The sequence below is a fragment of the Amphiura filiformis genome, chromosome 6 (assembly GCF_039555335.1).
Source record: "Amphiura filiformis chromosome 6, Afil_fr2py, whole genome shotgun sequence".
NCBI classification, from domain to species: domain Eukaryota; kingdom Metazoa; phylum Echinodermata; class Ophiuroidea; order Amphilepidida; family Amphiuridae; genus Amphiura; species Amphiura filiformis.
The window spans coordinates 54,891,882-54,913,532 of NC_092633.1; positions in this window are offsets into that span (position 1 = coordinate 54,891,882).

Consider the following 21,651-nt stretch of genomic DNA (forward strand, 5'->3'; position numbering starts at 1 on the left):
TGATTCAGCAAGAAATATGCACACTATGGCACTATGGATATCATATATGACAACACCGTGGATTAAAAGATTTTTATAAAGTGATAAAAATCTGTCAATCCGTTTACTTTCATTTGCGGAACATAAATAGCATTCAGAAACATTTAAATCGCACGAGACGCTGACAACCTCGTTCGTGTATTTGTATCATCACGTTTAAGATAATTATAACGGCAGTGCTTTAGCGTATAGATTTTCCCCGAACGTAAACTCAACGACGTCTTTAGCTTGTTCAAAATGCGGCAGCACGTACCGTCTGTGTTTCGTAAACATGATCGCATTTCTCCACATCTACGTCAGCTTCATTGAGCAGCGTGTTATATTTAAAATAAATTTACTTAAATGAAAAGTTTCGCACAATTATTTTCCTCTAGTCTACATGTACATTCACGATCTTCTTGTGAAATATGGGGGATTGAAGTGGGATGTGCCGCCCGATGGGTCTGTTTTTTACAACAAACCCTTACACATGAGGGTTGCACAGAAAATAAATATGGGTCCATGTTTGAATGTTTGAAAAGTTCGTCCATAAACAGCAAAAATGAGGTTGATTTTCTTCACAAAAAATCTTGCGACAACTATTACCCTAAAGAACACACAATTAAGCCAATTGACAATAATTCCTTTAAAACTTTCTATAAGGGAATCTTTTGTAAAGCTTTCTATAAGACGTGAATCTGTAAGGTTTATAAAACAGAAATCTTTGAAAGTATTATATCTGTCATTTATCACGCTTTATATGACCCATGATTACAATAATTTTCCTGAGCCTGAGACTGAAAATTCTTCACCAATAGTAGACATTTAATAGTGAGATGTGTTAACACAATAGTTACCTTTCGAAGTTCAATAGTTCATAAATACACGTCGTGTTCCAAGGAAAGGTTTACCCGTTTCCAACGTTACTTTTCACACACTTAGAGCAATATATTTCAAGTCGGCACATACATATTCTTATAGTACATCTTTCTAAAAATGTTTAGGGCAAAAATGGATGAAAAAGAAGGTGAAATAAAGAAATGGCGCCAGTTTCAGTACGGAGAGTCAACATCCCGTAATGTCATGCAATTCATACGAGCTGCGTGTCGCCTATAAGTTCAGCATAAATCGACACCTAAATCGTACATTCCTTCTTTTCTGTGATACGATCAAGCAAAATCAGTCGGAACTCGAAAATATCAAACTTTCAGTTTCTTATAGGTTAGTAAAAAGCATTTACAAAGCTGCATTTTGCAGAAAACCCCATTGAAATTGAACAACAAGATATGAGCAATTAAAGAGTTTCCAAAACAACAGGAAACAAAAGGATATACAGCCTGGCACAATTGTGATTTTACCCTTTCGTTGTTAACTAAACATATCTCGAGATTAAAAAGAGCAAATTGAACAGAACAAACGGTATTTGAGAGCTAAGACTGTGCCCTTGACGTTGATGTAAGCATCATATCACAACGGTATTTTCTAATTGCCAAAGAGGGCGCTTTTGACTTGCACAATTTTTTTTGAGACAGGCTGTATTTCCTTTGTATGGGTCCCGGTATGGGTATACTTCTCAAAATCAATATTTCCGAGTTCCGACTGATTTTGCTTGGTCGCATCACATATGAGCAATATGAATACGCTTGTCTGTTTTTAAGATTACAATTGAATATTCACTCGTCTGGTTCTTATCGAAAGATACACTTTAAGAATGAATATGAATAAATTTTACATTGCTACTGGTAACAGATGTTCTAAACTAAGACAATCATTTGGAACGATTCACATGTAAGGTGCAGTGAGCAATGCATGCCAAAATTTAAATTAGCAGCGCACAATCCCTTTCTAAGGGTAGTAATCCCTTTCTAAGGGTAGTGTTGGGGACCCGTATCCATGATATCTAAAGATTTGTGGTTAAATAGGTCCATCCATATTTTTACTGATTTTACATACGTGGCACTTTACTTTCGAACATAGCGCTAGGAAAAATACGGGATAGATTAACTTTAAAATTATAAGCCAATTTACTGCGTTTTTCTCCAAAGGAGACCATGTCTACGGTTGTTGTTTTTTTTTCTCTTCAAAACATGGACCATAGGCAGTTTGGACCTGTTTTCAACTTTCCTATAATTAGTTCATTGGAACCTATTGAATTTCCATAAAGCAAATACCACGCACTATAACATTTTTAAGAACGTAATTGATTATATCTTGGTAAGCTTAATCAGCATACTACCTATACTTTGGCTGTCATTTCTTGCAAAAATTAAATAAATAAATAAAATAACGCAAATAAACTGTAGGTGAAATGAGGACGTTGTGTCATTAAGAATTGATAAATAAGCCTTCCAAAGTTAGTCGCTCGGTATCGTTATTTTGAAACACATACCAGGTCGAGATGAAATTGTCAATAGCAGAAGTTGTCAATAGCAGAAGTTATGAAAAAAAAAGATGTGCTAGAACCTCTCACCAAATCCATAATAGAGGCACTATTGCTGAACAAACCAGTCATGGACGCCTTGGTTGAAGGAGTATTTCAACAACTCCAGAGCCGCCTGCTGGAGGATATCAAACAGGATATTTACCAGTCAATTCAGATGGACACCGAGACTAATAACTCTGCCATCAAAAAGCTTGAATGTAAAGTCCAAGAACTAGAAGAAGAGAGGGAAGATTTAGAGGTGCGGTTGGACGATATGGAGCAATACAGCCGCCGCAACTGCCTGTTACTTCATGGCATCGAAGAAAACACTATGGAGGCTGACAACAAAACCTCTACAAGCATCCTGGTGAAGACCCTCAATCAGAAATTGCACACTTCTCTTCTTGAATCGGACATTGACCGCACACACAGAATAGGCAAGGTAAAGAAACACAGAGATGCACGCCCTAGACCCATTATAATGAAGTTCGTGTCGTACGCGCAGAGAGCCAACGTTTTTGGCACCAAGAGCAAGCTTAAAGGCACAGGTGTCACCATCACAGAAAGTCTAACCTCGCGCCGTATGGAATTACTAAACGCTGCCAAAGAATCTAAGGACTTTTCAACCGTTTGGTCATATGATGGCAGAATCAACGGTATTACCAAAGCCGGTAAGCGTGTGACACTGCAAAGTATAAATGACATTGACAATATTTAAACCAAGCTAATGCTTAATAAGCATTTTAAAATGCTAATATTGATATATTTAGTGTATGATTTGACCATGTACATTTTATTATTTTTGTTTGCATTTATTGACCAAATCTACATCCGCCATCTTGTTTGAACACTCTCTGTTGTAGACTTTTGCTCATCAGTTCATTCAATTTTTGCATGGCATGTTGATTATGGTCGATATAAGCACATTGATTCCTTGATTCATCATACAGCTTTGCTTTAATTATACATTTACCCACTCATCCGTTACCATTGATTTGACTATTGTTTGAACGTCCTGATCAGGTCACATCAGGCTGCCATGTTTGGTTACTCGTCTTACTTTGCCATTTTTGACCCTTCCCACATGTTTTTTTCACTCGTACGGACTACTCTTAGCTGCTTAGCTGACCTGGTCATGTCCTCTCATCAGCTAATTATATTTAATTTAGCATGGGTTCTGATTATTTTGTTGCTTGTAGTTATCCTGTAGATATACATATTGTTGCAATATATTATTTTATATTGATCTATATATTTAATTCGTGTTTGCTATGTGTCCTGATCATGTCAGAATTATGTCTTACCTTTTGAACACATGTTTTCCATTGCCTTGTGTTAGACTCTTCTGACCTGGTCAACAAACCCACTTTGTTTTATGGCTTGTCCATGAGCCTACATCTGCTGGTATTTTCCTACTCATCATACCTTTTCAAATTGTTTTTGTTTGCTTATGAATTCCCCAATCAATTCCTCCACTACACTATGTTGTAATCTTGTTTATGATTATAATTGGTCATATATTCTTATAATATCTTACTGTTTCACCATATAATGTTTCACCATACAATTGTTTTCATTGGTCCCCTTACCATGTTTATGTTTGTGAGGATATAATAAATGCATATTTCACCAATACAGGATGATGGTGGCTTTATGGAACATTTTCCCTTCATGCCCTTTTATATCATATGGTTTATGATTATTTGGATTCTTGCTTATTTATGTAGTTATGCAAGTTGTTAAATTGTATTGTATATGATTTATCTATATTTTTGAATTAAGTATGATTTGTAACTTGGCTAAGTCAGAACTATGTCTCCCCATTTGCACACATGTTCTCTACTACCTTGTGCAGACTCTTCTGACCTGGTCAATTATACCCACTCTATTATATGGCGTGTCCGTGCTAACAGCCTATATATTCTGGTATTGCTCATATTTCATCATATTTTGTCATAGTGTTTTGCTCATGAAATCCCTACTAAATCTCTCCCATACATAATTCTTGTTTTGATCACTTATGATTATTATTGGTCATGTATTTCTTTATATTATCATATGGTATCACCATATATTATCTACGCAATTGTATTTTCAAAAGTGTTTTCCTCCCTTGTTTTCCATTCCCATGTTCATGTTTGTGATGATATAATAAATGCATATTTCACCATCACAGGATGATGGCGGTTTTATGGAACCAATTTTCCTCCTTCTCCCTTTATATTTTACCATCACGTCCCAGAGTATTTAACTGTGTTGGTCTACACAATAATTAAATTAAAGTATTATAATGTATACAACATATTATGTGTATTTAGATCATGACCGATGGTCAATATCCAATTATATATTATATTTGCTTGTTTTATATTTACACATACTCTCTGTTAATATTGACGTTTGAAACCATCATATTGATTTCAGTATTGATATGTAATGTTTTTGTTTACTTCACTGTTTTTAAACTACCTCAACTATGTTTCATCATACAACTATGGGTAGGTATACCCTGGATTTGTTTTGCTTTGATTTGCTTACTCATTCATACCTGAGCCTTTGTTGTCATATTCCTTGTTGTGCTACACCTTGTAGGCCCTCTGTTGCATTATGATCGCATCATTAGGTACCACACGAGGCCTTGTTGATAACTAGCGTAACAAATCCCATTTGAATGTATTCATTCATTATTTTCCTTATGTGCTAGTGTGACAACGCGTATCCATCTACTCAAGTCCCTTCACATTTACCCACTCATCCGTCACCATTGATTTGACTGTTGTTTGAACGTCCTGACCAGGTCACATCAGGCTCCCATGTTTGGTTACTCGTTTTACTTTGCCTTTTTACCCTTCCCACATGTTTTCCACTCATACGGTCTACCTTTAGCTGCTTAGCTGACCTGGTCAGGTCCACTCATCAGCAAATTACATTTAATTCCGCATGGTTTCTGATTACTTTATTGCTTGTAGTTATTTTGTAGATATACATATTGTTGCATCATATTGTTTCCCTTGGTCCCCTTACCATGTTTATGTTTGTGATGATATAATAAATGCATATTTCACCATCACAGGATGATGGTGGCTTTATGGAACATTTTCCCTTCACCCCCTTTTATGTTATTGTTGATAACTAGCGTAACAAATCCAATTTGATTGTATTCATTCATTATTTCCTTATTCCAATGGCCCGTATTGTGCTAGTGTGACACCGTATATATTATCCACTCATGTCCCTCACCCCATCCTTACATTGCGGTGCGTGCATGTTTGGATGCCTTGTCACCAGGCGCTATACTATTTCCATCCAGCCAGGTTCAATCTTTTTTTATAAATTATGTATTGTTATTCAAATGGTTATCTATTATATAATCTCCATATTGCTTGACTCACTTGACCTATATTTAGCATACCATGTTCTTGTTGTTTTGATTTGTTTACTTACTACTATGCTCACTCATGTTCTAATTTATTGTTATTGTATGACCTTATTATGCTAGTGTCATTCACCATTCGATTCTATGTTATATCTTGATCGCCATACCATACAGGCCCTCCTTTGTATTACACTCACGCCAATAGGTATCTACTTGGGATCATAATGATTACTAGCATAATAACCATCGATTGAGTGATCCGTTACATTCGTATTCTTATTTTTAATGACCCACCTTGTGTTTGTGTGACAGCGCGTTAATCCAGTCATTCTTGTCTGACCACTCCATTCATATATCACGGTGTTTGACCAATCCCGTGCCTCAGTTTCATTCGTTATTTGATGCTCACCATTATTGGAGTCTTGTTTGACATGCATGATTGGTAGCCTTCTCACCTGGCACATCAATATCCACTTATTTTGTCCTTGGTTGTAACTATCTTATTATTTTGATGGTTTTGTTTTGCTCTGTTTTCCAGTAACTGTTCCAGTTACCCAGTCAACTACGCCAGTTGCTCTGTGTTTACGCAGTAACTGCGCCAATCATAAGTTTGTAACTTAAGTTTTGTAAAGTAAGTTTAGGTTAAACGTGTATTATTACAAATAATACACTTGTATATTTGTGTGCTTTCCTACAAGCTCCTGCTTTGTAGGAATTAGATATTTGTATTTGTGTTACATGTTGATAATCCGACACTATGTCTTCTACTTCTGATCTAATCTCAAATCTAGTTTTCCATCCTTTCTCCTTTAATAGCTCACTGAATCCTTCAAATGTTTTTTCTGATGAAGTTGATATCACGAATTCTAATGAAGTTCATTGTACATATTATGACTCTAGCACCATCCACAACCACCATCCAAACATTGGTAATTGCAATCTGTCCCTACTTCACTTAAATGCTAGAAGCCTCTCAAAACATTCAAATGACCTCACTGACTACTTGACTACCCTAAACCAACATTTTGATATTTATGGTTTTTCAGAAACATGGTTTTCATCTGATGAAGATTCTCTCCTAATTGACATTGGCGAATTCTCTGTTGAGAATTCTGTCAGAGAGAATCGCCGCGGCGGAGGAGTTTCACTATTTGTCAATCCTGATATCAACTATTCCAACAGACCTGACCTGACCCTTGACTGCGCTGATTGCGATTCCATTTTTATTGAAGTCTCCCATAATTCTGAAAAATATATCATTGGCGTTGTTTACAAACCCGAGTATGTTATTTACAATGATTTTATTTCACAACTCAGCAACACACTTGACATTGTTTCCAATGAAAAAAAGACTTGTTACATCATGGGTGATTTTAATCTTGATCTTTTGGTTCATGAATCCTGCCCTAAAGTCTCTGGTTTCCTTAACTTATTTTACTCTCATGACTTTATTCCATATATAACCCGCCCCACACGCATACAGACTAATAGCAAAGGACACACGACCGCCACGTTGATTGACAACATCTTTACGAATGACCTTAATAGTACTATCACATCTGGTATCACTGTCACTGACCTATCTGACCACTTTCCCATTTTTACAACACAGCAAGCTGATAGGCCTAACTTGACCAAAACCCAATTGACCTACAAAAGACGCCAGCTCCACCCCGATAATATTAAAGGCTTGACCAACGCCCTGTCACTAGTCGATTGGAAATTTATTGAAAGTTCACCCAACCCCGATGACGCATATAATAAATTTAGCGATAAACTAGATAATCTTCTTAACATCCATTGCCCATTAATCAACAAAACAATCTCTAAACGTAATACACCAAAAAAACCTTGGGTAACTAAAGGACTTATTCAATCGATAAAAACTAAAGATAAACTATACAAAAAATACATCCTAAAACCTTCCATAGAAAATAAAATTAAATACACTAAATATAGAAACTATCTAAATATACTACTTAGAACAAGTAAAAAAAATCACATTACAGCCAAAATTGAAAATTATAAAGACAACACTAAAAAGATGTGGGAAACATTAAATAACTTACTAGGTCGTAATAAAAAATCTAAATTACCGGACTTTTTCATAAATAATGATGGTACTAAAATAACTAATAATAAACAAATCGCTGAGAACTTCAATTTATTCTTTGCTAATATTGGAATAACTCTTGCTAATAAAATCCCTGATCCACCTCCTGACTTTGAAAACTCATTTTCTCTAAATGATAATCCTAAAAGTATGTTTTTATCCCCAACGTCTCCAGAAGAGATTATTAAATTAACATCTAAATTAAAAAACAGCCATAGCAGCGGTAATGACGGTATTAGTAACATCATCCTGAAGCAAATTATTACACCAATTAGTGGTATTCTTTCCCACATATTTAATTTATCTTTTGCAACAGGTACCATACCCTCTACTTTAAAACAAGCAAATGTCACTCCTATTTTCAAAAGCGGTGACAAACATGATTTCACCAACTATAGGCCAATTTCTATTCTACCTGCCATATCCAAACTTCTAGAAAGAACCGTGTATGTAAGAATTTATGATTTTATTACTGCCCATGGTATCTTAACTAAACATCAATTTGGGTTTAGACCTAAACGATCCACCAACATGGCCATCAATGATGTTTACTGTAGGATTGCCGATAACCTTGATAACCAACTTCATACCATTGGAATCTTCCTAGATCTTAGCAAGGCCTTCGATACCATAAACCACAACATCCTTCTCAACAAACTTCATCACTATGGTATTCGGGGCCTTGCTAATGACTGGATTAGAAACTATCTTTCCAACAGAAGTCAGCGTGTATTATTTGATAACTGTTTTTCTAGGTCTATCGGTATATCCTGCGGTGTTCCCCAAGGATCGATCTTGGGTCCTCTCTTGTTCTTACTATACATCAATGACCTCCCATGCACCACCTCCGTTCCTAATTTTACACTATTTGCTGACGACACCAGCATTCTCTTCTCGCACCAAGACCCAAAAACCCTTGAACTAAACATAAATAATGAACTAAAAATAATATCAAACTGGTTTAAATTAAATAAACTCTCATTAAACATAAAGAAAACTAATTATATGGTCTTTAAAAATAAACACAGTAATAAACCTGACATCACTTATGACATTAAAATTGATAGTACCCCCAATTGAAAAGGTTAACACAACTAAGTTCCTAGGCCTACTCATTGATCATAATCTTTCATGGCACTCGCACACTCAACACATATCAAAAATTGTTTCAAAATATAATGGCGTCATACGTAAAGTCCGACAATTCCTTCCTCCACACTCTCTTGTTACACTTTATAATTCCTTGGTCCTTCCTTACATTTCCTATGGTGCTCTTATCTGGGCTGATCACAACAACAGCTTCCTTGACTCACTCTTCCTTCTTCAAAAGAGAGTCATTAGGACATGTACCCTTTCTTTATGGCTTGACCACACAGACCCCCTCTTCTCTTCCCTGCACACACTTAAAGTTAAGGACATTTACAAACAACAGCTTGCCACGTTTATGTACCAATTCCACAATAATCTTCTCCCACCTGACCTTCTGCATGACAACTTCTTTAATATTAGCACTTTAAACCACCCCTACGACACCAGACATGCACATGACCCCTATATTACTCCCACACGAACGATTTTGGCTAGTAATACGATGAAATCACAGGGGCCAAAACTATGGAATGAACTTCATAATGATATCAAAAATTCACCATCTTGTGCATCCTTCAAATCTAAAATCAAGAAAAACATAATCAGTAGCTACATTTCTAATTAACTCTCTCTTTCTTTCTCTCTCTTTCTCTCTCTTTCTCTCCCTTACTCTCTGTTTCCCTCCCTCTTATTATTGTCGGATTATTGATTTGTTCCAATGTTGTTCTGAAATTAGTTAAAGAGGTCCCTGCACCCCCACGCTCCGCGTTTAGCAGGGACCTCGTCATTCAATATCCTTCATGTTGATGTATGTATTATACATATAACTATTTGATTTTTTTTAATGTAAGACTTATTGTAGGCCTATACCTACAATATTATGTAAATATGATCGTTATACTATATTATGATTGTTATACTATATTATTATACCCTGTATTCATGTTTTGATCTCAAATATACTTTATTATTATATCCTGATTACCTATATTTAATTTGTTAAATGTAAGATTTATTGTAGGCCTGGTCCTACATTCACATGTATTTATGATAGTATATTACATTATTATACACTGTATACCTCCTTATTCATGTTGATCAATTTACTTGTATAATCTTGCCAACTCTGTTATTCTATCATGGATACCTATATTATCATGTATAACGGTATATTTATTTTTATTTTTTTGCTATATCCTCAGTTATACTTCTAATCATGTTAAATATATTATACAATACATTGCCTATGGTATACAACTTGTTAATTCTTACATTAATAATTGCTTTTACCATTAATATTGCTGTTTAATGTTACTCCAACTGATTTGTATACATACATATATCGATCTATGTTATTTGTATTTATAAACTGTATTTGATGATATTGATTGATGAATAAAATATGAATGAATGAATATGAATGAATGAGATTCTGCTAGATAAGTATCAATGAAAAAGCAGTTTGCTCTGATGAGATCTCTATTCCGGGAGCTCAATCAATCATAGCGTATTGCCTTTATCTGTCGTGTCATCGGAAGCCAAGACATGATATTTTCTCTTCCCTTCATTAAGCTCGCCTCATTAAAGTGAAGTTCCCGGGGCTAATGTCTGTGGTGGCACGTATTTTCACTTTTTATAATACAGATGGCCAAAGTCATCAATTTTAAGTGGAGAAATCACGGATACAGTAATTTGGGATAGGATCGAAGCTTGACATTCCCGCAAAGTTAATTGCTCGTCCAATGCAGATGCAAGACCGGACATCTTGTGATTGCCGTAACGGAATACTGCTCATTTATAGTTTTTATTATAAGCTACTATACAATCATGATTTCTTTCTTTTTAATCTTTCAATTGAAATAAAGCCGGGAAATAAACAAATTCAGAAAACACGTATACTTGACAATAACAAGATATTTTTCAATATTAATACAAACGGAAATAATCTCGTTTTCATGGTTATTATGTTATATTCATGTATCCTCCTTTAAATGGTAGCACCGTATTTCTGTCTTTTAAAAGTTTGTTACATATTGTATGAAGTTTATATAATTGTTTATTTCTATTATAGATTCCCTCTTTACGGGATGTTGTGAGCAGTAGCGTAGCCAGCGGGGGGTGGGGGGGGTGGGGGGGGGGGGGCAGAGTGCCCCCTGACAAAAAAATAAAAGAAAAAGTGCCCCTCTGACAAAAAATGAAAGAGAAAATCAGGAGAGGAAAGGAAAAGAAAAAGGGCAAGGAGCGCGCACATCGTAACAATAAAGCCCTTTTCAGCCGGATAATGGGCGAAAATAGTGTAAAATACCATTTTTTGGGCTACGCGCACATCATCCCAATAAGGCCTTTTTCGGGAAGCTCGAATACATACAGTCTCTATGTATTGTATGATGCAACTTACTGCAATTGTTTTCGTCTGTGCCCCCGAAATTTTTTTTTGCCCCCCCCCCCCCGACCAACAAAGCTGGCTACGCATCTGGTTGTGAACTTATTCAAACACACCTCACCCTCTCGTCAGTGGTGTTAATTAAAGCACTTTATTACAGTGCATTGGAATATTAATGAAGGACTGTATTGAACTAAAGTGAAGCTTCTGTATATTTATAACCACATTGTCAAAAACAACAAGGGATGTATAAGGTCTGACCCAGTGTACAGATATCATATCTCATTGCATGCAGTACTATCATTTGTCTATTAGAAGGTCAATACAAACACTTCCAACTGCAATCGGAGGTCCCGGGTTCAACCATCGATCACTAAATTCCATCAACAGATTGCTCTTTCAAACTCTTAGACTTATATCATGTCTTTACTTAACCCATGAAGACAAATCCGTTCACTTTTATTAACTGATTTGTCTTGAATACGATATCAAAATAACTTATGTTACGTATACTTTACTTTTACTGTCACTAATTATATAAACCTTTTTATGTCCGTTTTATATTTTACTTGTGATAAACATTTGTATAATTTCGAGTTCAACTAAACGCGTTCGTCATGATTAATAACACATTTGCATTTATCAAAACCGACTATGGCATAGTCTAATTGGCACCGTGGCACCTGACATTATATAAAACCACTTAAACTCAAACTTGCGTATCATCTTAGTATCAGATGAATATTTAAATTTGGTTCTAAATGTGGTCATGGTCATTCAGCGAAAGGGTTTTGCTAAAACTTGTACATGAAGATGTACAGCGTATTTGAAAACCAACTGTTATCAATTTATTTGAATGATGAATGACCGCTACGAAAATTCCTGAACCCTCAGGCACTGTTGTCTGTTACTCTGATGAGGATTTGTGCCTGATGCCTGATATCTGCAAAGAGATTTTCTTTGATATTGATCAAATGCCAGTTTACCGGATGACACTAAAGGCTCATTCAGTCATTTTCTCATTCGGAAAATCGTAAAAATCAGCAACATTTAGATTTTGCACCTCTTTTGGAAAGTTTTGGTAGCATACAATGAGCATACAATTACATAAACATGGAGAAGCAATGGGTTACGTAACACATTGGTCCTTTGATGTCGATTTGATCTGCCGACAGGCTATTCATAAAATCTGTACCATTGTTTTAGACAAAAGGGATCCACCTTTAAATCGGAACATGTGCACTGCAGGCGAGTATCAATAAGTGATTACAACAAAGTCATGTGTAAACGCACCACTTGAGAAAGTGGTATCATTGTTATTACACATCCCGAGTGTGTTGGGTCAATTTGGTCGCACGTACACAAACCTTTAATTCCAAGGCAGGCCCAAAGCTAAGTGGCTTGTGCGGGTAATGTATGAATACAAACACCTGTTAATAAAGTCGCCTAATTTACGACTATAACAGGTGTCGATAGCACGACTTCATGAATATTGATTGGCAACATAATGTCAGCGCTCAAATCGGACAAAATAGATGAATAAAATCTTGAGTCCGAGCATACATGTGCTAACATAGCCTGCTAATGTTTAGGTCGGTGTTTTAAACATACACGAAGCTGAGTTATCTCTACTTAAGTATAGATATTATGACACGAGATCAAAAGAAGCTTTCAAATTATTTTGAAAAGCGCCATTGTGCGTCTTGACCTATATATTTTGACCTGAAACATAGACCCTTGGTCACTTATATAAAATGTTTTCTTTGCACTGTAAAGAAATCTCAATTTTCAATAAACGCGCTAGAAAATCTTTCTAATAGCATATACTTCTTTTTCATTATTTATCGAAATGAGTTATCATGCGAAAAAGTACTTTAATGTAACTCTACAGACTTGTCCTTTATTTATCAGCTACTCTAATAAATTTCCAAATGTTTTCATGTTCTCGCGAAATCACTGAAAATCCCTTTAATTTATTTCCTTAAAATGGTAAAGATTTTTATTGACAAAGCACCAGTTTTGTCAATCTTATGCCACTCAATTAATCTGAAAAAGAATTTCTACGAGATCGTGTAAGGCAGTTACCTTTCACAAAGGTTTAGCAGTTTTTAAAAACCTAAATGATTTTCTTAATAGCTTTTGAAGCATTTCCCAACAAATTGTGTAAATGCAATTTTAAAAAATTATATTTTGAAAATGTCTGAAACAAGCAAATAAACAAAAACAGCAATCGTTGACCTCTATTATATCAATCAATCAATCAATCAATCAATCTTTATTTCATTCAAAATACAACAATACAATAACAGCAAAACAACACATTTGAATGAGGAGATGCTCAGAAGGCCAAAAAGGCCTGAACAAGCACCCCTTAACCTTAGCCTAAGTTTCTTAATTTGTCTAATAAAATACAATTTCATACATACAAACACCCCCCCACCCTCTTTCATACATTCATGTAGAACGAACTAAGCAGGAAAATGATAACTGTAGCCTCACTTTAAGAGTGAAATACACTCGGAATTCCCTTTGCCATTTGCAGAGCGGTTTTAACTACGGTTTGATGTGGTTAGTAAAGACCTCGTACTTGATATCTTGGTAATGCGCTAGACGAGTATGGCAAGCCAAGGGGGCCAAAAGCGTGGAACAGCTACGCGTAGCTTCTTTCTCGTTACGAGCAGCTGTTTGACCAATCAAAATAGTCAAATTTAATCACGTGGTTGGGTCGTTAGCTGCGCGTAGTATAGTTATAGGTATCCTCTTTCACAATTATTATCTTGTAATTAATTTACGGAATTAGCATAGATAACGAACGGGTAAAGGAGGCCAAATCACAGCACGTGTCAAGAGAACATGTTGCTAATGCCTGGCTAAAATGACACAAAGCATATTTATTCAGTGTTTCCAAGTTTACACCGTGTTCTGTATTAGCCGTGCAGGGGATATGAAGGTCAAACAACAACTGCTCTGATGTAAAGCGCTGTGTAAAGATATTGCAGGGAAAGCGATATCACATGCCACTGTGTACATATGGAGAGAGTAATGGGTCATCATTTTCTTCGGAAGGGGGGTTCCTAAATTTACAAAAAGTCGGCGTCAATAAAATTGCGGCCCTCACTATTTTGGCATCAAAAATATTATGACCCCGGCTCCCACCACTGATACACCTTACCCCCTATAGACAGGCTAAAATTGTATTGAAATCAGTCTTTTTGAATACAATAAACACATCTTATGACTCCCTACATTTTGTTATTATGAATTTATGACCCCTCTAAAAAATATGACCCCTATATTTGGGACCCCTTCGGAAGAAAATGATAGCCCCTAAATATAGAACAATCATCATTCTGTTCAGATATTATGTTAATAGCACCTATACCATTTTTTGCTGATATACTACAGATATTTTCATTTACAAAAATTAAAAACGTAATATTTGTGAGAGAGGATGTTTACATCAGCTCCACGTGTTTAAAACCGCGAATCTGATTGGTTAATAAGCTGCACGTAACGAGAAAGAAGCTGCGCGTAGCTAGTTCCACGTTCTGAGCCGCTTAGCTTGCCATAGACGAGCACTGCAAAACCCTCATGAAGGTCATTAAAGTACAGAAAAAACATTGGGTCTGTGGTAAAAAGTTGGATAACAAATTTGAGGCCATTTTCATCAAAATACTGGAATTAATTTTGAGCAACTTTGAATTTTGACACCTGTACGAAATGGTTAATGTTGGCTAATGTATTTTCCCTAATTAGTGATCCACAAGGAGAGTATATGCCAATTATGTTACATGTATATATTACCTTGGGCTCGATTTCGACCCCAAAATAATTAATCTGGGGACTTACTAGAAGCTCTTACATTGATACATAAACACTGATTTGTATTAATAAGCAACAGCAAAGATTTGTTGATTTATGCTATAATTCACTCAAACTAGTTTGGGGTAGTTGTAAAGAGTATGCCCATTAATAGCAATAAAGACCCAATAATGTTGTTTTATAACCCCCACTCTTCCGTCATAGAATGTATCATCATAGGACGTTACAGAAATGTACGTCTCGAGTATTTCGTCAAGTGGCGGGATTTTCCAAATTCAAGTAACACCTGGGAGCCAGAGACGACTTTTAAATGCAGCTGCTTATAGAGTCTCTGAAAGCCAGTCCTGTCAAAATGACTGGTGTATTGTGAATACCATAAATTAATACATCAATGAAATATGAACACAGGAATCGCGTCATCTATTATGTCTCAGTTTTTCACTAAATTGCTCAAGTGAAACATTTCACAATGGTGTATAGACATTGAAAATTGTCATATAAAAGAATTCATAAATTAAAATCACGAACAGTAAAAGCTACAACAAATATCTATATTCTAAACGAAAACGCTTCCAAAACATATCACCTTTTCCTGGCAATCGTCTTGAACCAAATATGGAAAACATGACCATCTGCAAATGTAAAAGAAATATGTGCGTGAGCTTAAAGTGGTTACGCATTTGGGACATCACATCAAATGTTTTAATTGGTGTCAGACCTTGTTGTTGTAATGATACAATACTTATTCCCCAAAACGGCATTCATTCGCACCGTCATTTGTTAAACTACCGGGTGTCCCAAAAGTCCCTTAACATTGTGAATTTGCCATAACTTGCGTTGGGTTAATAGTGTTGTTACAAAAATTGCACAGTATGTAGATAATTCTTTTAGAAATGTTATGATACCAAACATGCCTATGTGGTCATGACCCTTTGGCATGAAATTAATAGATATCTACCGTACCGTAAAACCCACTTTTATAAACGCAAAATAAGTCTCGTCATTTGAGACGTGAACACGATATAACGTGTTATCATTTTAAAATCTGTTTTGTTTAATCTGGCTGTGTTTGTTTGATTGTTTGTTTGTTTGTTTTCAATGCGTAATCTTCATTTTCTCTTTTATCTGGGTTTTATATGGAAACTGCTTAAGATCTTTTCTGAGGATTCGATGAACAGTTGTACGGGGTACGTTGTTCTCCATTGAAAGTCGACGTACTGATCGCCTTGGGCTTTTCGCCACCGCTCTTCGTATGACATCAATGTTTGTAGCCCATCTTCCTGTTCTTCCACGTCCTGCCCGAAGTAGATCATGAACAGATCCAGTTGATAGGAATTTCAGCACTAGTTGCTGGATTGTATTTCGGCTGGGTAGTGCATAATTTACATTAAACTGTTCCTTAAACATTGCTTCAGTGAGTTTGTCCGAATTTGTCTCGGCAAAGAACCATACGACCTGAATCCGTTGATCTATAGGAAATTCATCTTCACTTCAACTGTTTTAAAGTAAAGTTTAATATTGTCAATATATCCTAATTATAATCTAAAACAGCAGTCACGCTTACGCTAAGACATGTAATCCATGAATGTTCATACCTAAATGTAGCGTGCGCAGTGAGTGAACCAACTCTATTGTTCAGGGAAGCACATCATTCATGTTCTTGAACAAAGAACACATGAGCTTGCTTTTGTGGGTTTGATACACACATATGTACAGTCGCACAGTAAGGTCAAAGGGTCATCAATAATGCTCTTTTTGGTATCAGAATAATTCTAAAAGATCAATCTATATGAATATATTCTCCATTTTGGTATGAAGTGGGAAATATTTGAGATATGGCCAATTCACAATGTTAAGTTACTTTTGGGACACGCTGTATTATGTTTACTTTTTAAGAAATGGATTATTTTATCCAAAAACTTGAAGGGGAACACCTCATGTAACAATCTATTAGCAAATATTCTATGTCTATCGCGTACCCCGGGGCGCGTATACCTACAAAAGCGGAATATATTACAGCTTATAGCAAAACTGGCACACTGATATATACGTCAGAACCTTTGATCTACATGTAGAAATATTAACTGCTGAAATATTATTATGTTGCTACATTTACAATGATCGCATTTATCTATATTTAGCGGACTAATTTGCATTCTATTTACATAAAATAAAGTTAGAGCGGGTGTGCTATTCGAGACCTGGTTATCATCTTACCCGATCTGAGGAGTTTAATGACGTTCTTAGCTATATGTATTATGTTTATGTTACAATCGAGCTTCCCGAAGCTATTTGAAACAACATGAAACATAAACCTTCACTATTATTTTACACTACATGTATTTTGACATAAATGACATGTTTCAAATGCGATTTTACAACTCAATTTTGATCCTCAATAAATTTTCTGTAGTTATTATTAAACATACTTAAAATTAACTGTGTTAACTAAAAAACCATATAACTTTATTAAAAACATTTCTCAACATACAACGGCTTAAACAGGTTATTTTATATACACGAGCCAGGAATCATTTTTCTATTCTCGACCTGATTTGTTAGAATACAGTTTTGAAGTATTTTCAGTAGACTGTCCTTGACACAGTACCCTTGTTAGAACATTGTAACGAGAGGGTACAAAGTGAATACAAATGAATCGCAATAGTTTTAGATAACGGAGGCAAGTTGAGTTTATATGTTTTCAATGTAGAGTTAAGTGAAGTACAAACGGGCGATTCCGTTTGGAATCTGCCATGCCCCTTTGGAAGATTTTAAGGACACGTCTTCAGTGCAGTGTGTTTTTCAAATGGAATTGGATAGGGATATTTATTTTGGCACTCATACTCCATCTGTATTCTGGGTTTGCTTATATTACTCACAACTGGAGTGGGTATTTCAAAGGGAATTTTTGTGTATTCTAACTTCCTATGTGGAATACTTTAGCTAAATCTTCCACAGGGGATAGTAGATTTCAAATGGAATAGCCCAATATATATTACCGGCAGGGAACAATCTAGTCGCACGTCTTGATTTATGACTGCGAGTCATCGTTTTCAAATACACAAAAGTGAAACATACTAGGGTTTTATGGTACATGTGGCACTTTTATTGTAAGCAGCAAGGACAACTTTGTTTAGTGTTAACACTCTTTTTTAATATTAAGTAATAAAACTATAAAAAAACACCTTTTTTGGAATATATTAACAAATAAATATTCTATGCCTATCGCGTACACCTACAAAAGTGGAATATTGTACAGCTTATAGCAAAACTGACACACCTATTACAACTCTTGCGCATACATAATAATACTTCAGAACCTTTGGTCTTACTATTTTTTACACAATCGCCCTGTCATGGTAGGCTACATTTTTTGTGATGAATAACGTTGTCTGTATATATACATGTATCTATATATAGACATGCAGAAATATTAACTGTTGAACTTTAATTAGGTTGCTACATTTACAATGATCGCATTTATCTTTATTTAGCGGACTAATTTGCATTCTATTTACATAAAATATAGTTACAGCGGGTGTGTTATTCGAGACCTGGTTATCATCTTACCCGATCTGAGGAGTTTAATGACGTTCTTAGATATATGTATTATGTTTATGTTACAATCGAGCTTCCCGAAGCTATTTGAAACAACATGAAACATAAACCTTCACTATTAATTTACACTATTTTTACATAAATGACATGTTTCAAATGCGATTTTACACTTCAATTTTAATCCTCAATACATTTTATTTAGTTATTATTAAACGTATTTAAAATTAACAACGACAGGACTGCGTTAACTAAAAATCCATATAACATTATTAAAACATATCTCAATATACGGCTTAAACATGTTATCTTATATATACACGCGCCAGGAATCATTTTCTATTCTCGACCTGATTTGTTACAATACAGATTTGAAGTATTTTCAGTATACTGTCCTTGACACAGTACCCTTGTTAGAACATTGTAACGAGAGGGTACAAAGTGAATACAAATAAATCGCAATAGTTTTAGATAACGGAGGCAAGTTGAGTTTATATGTCTTCAATGTATAGTTATGTGAAGTACAAACGGGCTATTCTGTTTCTAATCTGCCGTACCCCTGTGGAAGATTTAAGGACCTCAGAGCAGTGGGTTTTTTTTAAATGGAATTAGATAGGGTTATTTAGTTTGGCACCCATACTCCGTCTGTTTTATGGGTTAGCTTATATTCCCCACAACTGGAGTGATTATTTCAAAGGGAATTTTTGGGTATTCTATTTAATACCCATACTCCCTATGTGAAAAACTTTAGTTAAATCTTCCACAGTGGGATATTAGATTTCAAATGGAATAGCCCAATATATATTACCGACAGGGAACAATCTAATTGCACCTCTCTGATTTATGACTGCGAGTCATAGTTTTCAAATGCACAAAAGTAAAACATATTAAGATTTTATGGTACTTGTGGCAATTTTATTGTAAGCAGCAATATTAATATTGAAAAATAAAAAAATAAATCTAAATTTGTTGAATATATTTATATTCTATGCCTATCGCGTACCCCAGGCGCGCGCACCTTTAAAAAGTGGAATATTTTATAGTTTATTACAAAACTGGCACACTTATTACAACTCTTTCGCATACATAATAATTCAGAACCATTGATCTTCATATTTTTTTACACAGCCGCCCCGTCGTGGTACATTTATTGTGGCGAAAACAATAACGTTGTCTATAAACATATGTAGAAATATTAACTGTTAAACGTTGCTATATTTACAAAGATGGTATTTATTCTTTATTAAGCGGACTAATTTGCGTTCTAGTTACATAAAATAAACTAACAGAGGGCGTGTTATTCGAGACCTGATTATCATTTTACCCAATCTGAGGAGTTTAAGGACGTTCTTAGCTATATTTATCATGTTTATGTTGCAATGTACCTTCCCGAGTCTTTTTCTTTTGTACATGTACTTAACATTATCAACTACAGGTCTATGTTAAATAAAAATCCAAATAACTTAAAATTTCTCAACATTCAATGGCTTAAATGTTAACTTATTATACAAGCGCCAGGAATCATTTTCTATTCTCGACCTGATTAGTTACAATACAGATTTGAAGTATTTTCAGTATACTGTCCTTGACACAGTACCCTTGTTATAACATTGTAACGAGAGGGTACAAAGTGAATACAAATGAATCGCAATAGTACTTAGATTAGGTTTAGATAACCATAATAACGAAGACAAGTTGAATTTACAAGGTGTCCCATAAAAAGGTTACATGTAGAAAATGAACCGCATTTTATGATGTTACAACAACATAGTGAGGGATAGTGGATTCCAAATATGACTGCGAGTCATCGTCAAATACACAAAAGTGAAACATATTAGGGTTTTATGGTACCTGTGGCAAATTTATTGTCAGCTACAAGTACAACTTTGTTTAAAATGATATATGTTCACGCTCTTTTTTAATATTAAGTAATAAAAAATAAATGATATCTTATTTGTTTGGAATATATTAGTAAATAAATATTCTATGCCTATCGCGTACCCCAGGCGCGTACACCTACAAAAGTGAAATATTTTACAGCTTATAGCAAAACTAACACACTTATTACAACTCTTGCGCATACATAATACTTCCAAATCGTTCGGTCTTATTAATTTTTTTACACAATCGCCCTGTCATGGTACATTTATTGTAACGAAAAAATATCGTTGTCTATATATAGACATACAGAAATATTAACTGTTGAACCCTCTGTTGAACTTTTATTAGGTTGCTACATTTACAATGATCGTATTATATCCTATATTTAGCGGACTAATTTGCGTTCTATGTACATAAAATAAAGTTAGAGCGGGTGTGTTATTCGAGACCTGGTTATCATTTTACCCGATCTGATGAGTTTATGACGTTCTTAGCTATATTTATTATGTTTAGTTTGCAATCTAGATTGTCTCATTGAAACAACATGAAACGTAAACCCTCATTACTATTTTACTCAATTTTGACATAAATGTCATGTTTCAAATGCGATTTTACAACTCGAATTTGAGTCTCAATACATCTTCTTTAGTTATTTACGTACTTAATATTAACAATGACAGGTCTGACATTTTCTATTCGCGACCTGATTTGTTACAATACAGATTTGAAGTATTTTCAGTATGATATTGTCCTTGGCAATTAGATAGAGTGTCCAAACTGAATGCAAATGAATCGCAATAGTTTTTAGGTAACGAAGACAAGTAGAATTTAAATGTATTCAATGCATAATTAAGTGAAGTACGATGTCACCGACAGGGAACAATCTAGTTGCACGTCTCTAATTTATGACTGCGAGTCATTGTTTATTTTTAAAAATCAAAATTATTTAATATCAGAAGGACATTCGTTTTATTCAACATGCATGTTCAAAA